General features: G+C 36.4%; 1 long non-coding RNA gene across 1 annotated transcript; it reads right to left on the bottom strand.

The window, feature by feature from the left end:
- Positions 1 to 2,217: 2,217 nt before the first annotated feature.
- Positions 2,218 to 3,897, bottom strand: LOC137102350 (uncharacterized). The gene is made up of 3 exons (XR_010911223.1): positions 3,574 to 3,897; positions 3,074 to 3,123; positions 2,218 to 2,976 (listed from the first exon to the last, which is right to left on the bottom strand). It is a non-coding gene; the product is annotated as an uncharacterized lncRNA (long non-coding RNA).
- Between the last annotated feature and the right edge of the window lie 1,258 nt (positions 3,898 to 5,155).

Genomic DNA, 5,155 nt, shown 5'->3' with positions numbered 1-5,155 from the left:
AGTTTGCTGTGACAAAAAGGGAACTAGAGTTTTCTCACGTTCTTTGAATGGAAAGAAGCTTTAAGATCTGACAGCATCAGTGTGTCAGTGGTCAGTGACGTGATGTTTGCAGCTTTACGTTGCACTGAATGACTCATGGGAAGTTGTTGGTGTGAATTTGGACAAAGATGCAGCAGAGGTGGTGGTTTGTTCCTCTCACGATTAAAACAGCAACAACTGAAAAGCTACAGTCCAGTTTCTGACATTTGACATTTGTCTCCAGAATCCACCTAAAAAGATTCAAAATCCAACTCATCATTTAGTTGAGGTCACTACAAAAATGACGGAAACATCTTATTTCTTTGGTTTGTTGACGGCAGCGTAGACGAGCTCTGGATCAGTGGAGGCTCCAGCAGAAGAAGAGGAAGCTTTCACAGAGCTGTAGGTCACTGTATCACCTTCATCATCATCATCATCTTGATCCTGGAGGGAAACAGTACAACACGTGGTTTAAAGACAAATAACTGTAACACGAGTTCTGATTGTCTGGATTTAGTTCAATTAGAACAACTGAAATGTTGGTTTTGCTGCAGTTTTAAGTGTAAAAGTTGCACAATGAAGGTGTGTTTGTGTTTGTGGGGGCATCAAAAAAAAAAAGACCACTCATTCACCAATTCACTTGTGTAACCAATCAGACGTCTCACCTGGACTCTACATTTGGGTTTCTTGGTGTAGCTGATGGAGGCGTAGGAAACTCCATCTTCAGGATCAGTCTACACAGAGAAGACAAATGACCAACACTGTTTAGTAGTATGTGAAGTACTTCTGCACAAATACTGTGTAGTAACGTTCAGTTAGGAGTTTTCCTGACAGTACAGAGGACAAACTACAAGCCACATCTTTGAAATGTAATATGATAAAGACAATGTGATGGATGAATAATGAGACATCATCAACATCTGTGCAGCATCAGCCACTATAATAATCCCACAACACTGTTCTATGAATGTGTGTTAATGAGCTGATTTAACCACCATGAATCCTTTAACCCTCAGTACTTTGTTTCTAAGCAGTATTTTCTTTAGAGCTTCCTGCTTCATATTGAGGAATTAAAACCAGCATCACCACTTCAATTTCTAAAATCACCATGTTAGTTCTCAAACTCACCATGTTTTCATCCATTTGTGTTGTTTTCTTCCCTGAAAAGACAAAACAGAGTCCAGTTCAACGTCCACTGTAAAGAGTCCAATTTTCTTATTTTTACTTCTTTCTCACCTTTACTTTTCTTCCATGTGATAATTGCAGCAACAAATACTAAGAGTGATGCTAAACCCACAGCTACAATGATGATGATGATCCACCAAGACACATCTGGAAACATCATTAAAGAGAGTGAACAGCTGAAGAACAGTGGAAATGTGAAACTTCAAATCATTCAAGCTAAAAATTATTTGTGGAACTTCTTCCTAGAAATGATTGAAACAGCTCATCATGTTCTCACCTGATGTTCCACCTGAAGATGGACGTCTGAAGGTGAACTGCTGAACTTCTCCGCTGAAACCATCTGTCACTTCACACTTCAATAAGTCAGAATATTTCTGATTAAGGTCAGATGTTGTTAATGTCACAGTGACAGAACAGGAACTCTGTGGTGTCTCTGTGTCTGTAAATTCATTCTTATTATGATCATACAACCACTTCACTGTGTGTCCACAGGGTCCATGTGTCCACACAGAGCAGTTTAATGTCACTTTATCATCATCCTTATGTCCAGTCCCTGGTGAAGATGGAGACATTGAGAGAAAAACAACTGAAACTCATCACTGAGAACAGAATTATTGTAATGTTTCAGTTTCTGGATCTGACAAACAGTTTGATGTGAAAACATTAGGATGTAAATACTCACTGGTAACAACAGACACATCAACCACAGAGTCTGGACCTTGTTGTCGTCCTCCTGATTTGTCAAACTGTCTGCAGGTGTAACGTCCAACATCTTCATCTGTGACCTTCTTTATAACCAGAGAACAGTTCTGTGTAACACTCAGTCTGTGTGATTTAGATTTGGATTCTGGTTTAATCTTCCCAAATTCAAACAGTGTCAGTGTTGCTGTGTTTACTGAATCACTGAATAACCAGGTAGATTTGTTACATTTCTCCTGATCATCTCTCACATTTCCACAAGGTAAAGTGACGTCATCTCCATCTCTGACAGTGAAGGAGTAAAACTGTCCAGTTACTGTTGGTGAGACAAACACAAATAAATATCTTTTATGATTATTATATTCATAGTATGAAATGAATTTAGATACAACAAGATGATACAAGATGTGTATTTTATCTCTCAGAAATAAATCTCCACTGTCAAACTAAGTAGAAAACTGTTAAATATGGCAGAAAAAATGTTTAATGTGTGTTTTATGAATTCTTACCTGTAATTCATCAGTATCATTTATAATATTCTCATCTATCTGAATTCAGTTATTGTGTTTATGAGGTGACTTTACCTCCTGTGACCAGTGGGGAGTCACTTTGTGCTGATTTCAAGCTGAAAAATTCTCTGAGCTGTAAATTGTTAATTGTAATGATGATATTGAACTTTTGACATAATTCTTTCAAAAAACTGTGAAAACCTAAAAAAAATGTTTGAAACATTTCACTGACTCTGTTCTTCAGTGGTTAATAATTGAGGTTGATGATGTTTTTGACTTAATCAGAAACAGAAAACAGGAAGTTAAAGGTGTGAAGATTGTTAGTTTAGATAAATGTTTGCAGCTTTTTTTCTTTAGTGTTTATTCGAAAACAGATGATGATTCATGTTCATGTCTGACAGACACATGAGTCAAACTCTTCATCCTCCAGAATTTGACTCTTGATGTTCATGGTTCCACATGTTGATCCTGTAGCAGCTGTTAAAGACCTCAGAGTGATGTGTGTTAGTGGTCTGAGACCTGTTGCTTCCTCATCGTATCTCTGATGTTCATGTTTTTCTGAGAACTGAGGAGGAAGTGTTTTATTAAGAATGTGGCTACAACAGCAGCAGAGCTCTGCAGGTTGTAGCTATAAATGAAACCAGAGAAACACGAACACTCACCAGTGGTTTTCACATTTCTCTGTTTTTAGACAAAGCTTCAAAGCTCAGTGCTGTTTCACCAACAGAAGGACGTTTCATTAAGATTTGAAGCTCATTAAAGTCAAACACATGCAGAGCAAACATGTTAACACCAAAGCTAAATTCACACAAAGTCCATTAGTTCCTCTTTGCACTTTGTAGCTGAGAATAAAAACTGAATGAAGACATTTCAAAAATAAAGACATTTGTCTCTAAACAGGAGATAAAATCAAGATTTGAGAAACTTCATCCAACTCAGAGCAAAACACAAATATCTCATCACACAAAACTAATTTATCATAGTTATTATTATAAATAAAGACAATGAATCATCATCAGGTTTAAACTTATTATGTGTTTCTGTTGTTATCTGCTTATATAAAATGTAATGCGTTTTATCAAGCAGTACAATTATTGTAATGTTTCAGTTTCTGGATCTGACAAACAGTTTGATGTGAAAACATTAGGATGTAAATACTCACTGGTAACAACAGACACATCAACCACAGAGTCTGAACCTTGTTGTCGTCCTGATTTGTCAAACTGTCTGCAGGTGTAACGTCCAACATCTTCATCTGTGACCTTCTTTATAACCAGAGAATAGTTCTCTGTAACACTCAGTCTGTGTGATTTAGAGTTGGATTCTGTTGTAATCTGCCCATTTCTAACCAGTATCACTGCTGCTGTGTTTCCTGAATCACTGAATAACCAGGTAGTTTTGTCACATTTCTCCTGATCATCTCTCACATTTCCACAAGGTAAAGTGACGTCATCTCCATCTCTGACAGTGAAGGAGGGAAACTGTCCAGTTACTGTTGGTGAAAAAAAATCTTCTAAATATGACACATAAATTCATAGTTTGAAGTTAATTTTTATAAGACACTAGTTTGTTTCATGTTTTGTTTTCAAGATTTGCAACATTCTCACCGGTGTCAAACCAAATGTATCTTTTCTTACCTGTAAACTGAAGCATCAGCATCAGAAATAAAAACACTTGAATCCATCTGAATCCAACCATCATGTTTCTCTGTGTCTCCTCTTTGTTGATCTCTTGTTCTCAACTGACAAAGTCTGTGAAGCTGTTTGCTCTTAAAGACAAATATACACTTTACTTCCTGTGACCAGTGAGGTGCAACTTCCTCTTTATCACCTCAGACTGTGTATTTGCTGTTCATTGTTGAATTTATTTTGTAAATGTTTTATTCTCCTCAAATTAAAAAAGAGACAATTTTACCTTTTTAATGTTTGATGAATTGTTGTGACTCTTATTCTCAGTGTGAGAACAACAGTGGAAAATGTCTTGATCAGAAACAGAACAGAGGAAGTTAAAAGTGTGAAAAGTGTCATAAGCGTTTGCATTAATGCTGCTGCTCTTCTTCCATTAGTGATCATCAGGAAACAACAAGAGTTGTTCTGACTGAAGTATTTTACTTTCAAATCATTGACTGAATGAATGAATTTATGAAAGTGAATTCAAATCAAAAGTATGATCCTTGAGGCCTTCTAACATGTATCTTTGACACTCAGTTCACCAAATGTTGTTCTTGTTTGTACTTTACACAGTTGCTGTCTGTCTTTAACACATGTTCAGTTACTTTGTAGTTTATTCTGACAGTAAGGAAACAATATGAACAGTGAAAAAAACTGCTGTTGAATTCAGTCCCATATCCTTGGACACTTGCTGTATAACTGATTAGAGACTGGAAGCAGCTTAAAATGAAGGGTTTGTACTGAGTAGTACAATGTTTTTGATGACTGACAAAAGACACTAGAAATTATAAGATGATTGATTTGTGCTGTCAAACATTATTATTTAATTTTCTAATGACAACTACAAAAAAAGAAAACAGCTGAATTGATGCAAACTTCAACCATGAACATCAAGAGTCAAATTCTGGAGGATGAAGAGTTTGACTCTTCACCTGTTTGTTCATGTGCCTGTCAGGCATGAACATGAATCATCATCATAAAAAAGCAGCATTAATACAAACACCTATTGTGACAGTTTTCACACTTTTAACTTCCTCTGTTCTGTTTCTGATCAAGACATTTTCCACTGTTGTT

This window comes from Channa argus, chromosome 17, assembly GCF_033026475.1.
Source record: "Channa argus isolate prfri chromosome 17, Channa argus male v1.0, whole genome shotgun sequence".
Lineage (NCBI taxonomy): Eukaryota > Metazoa > Chordata > Actinopteri > Anabantiformes > Channidae > Channa > Channa argus.
Note: the sequence above shows the minus strand (reverse complement) of the source record. Positions and strands in the feature narration are given on the sequence as shown.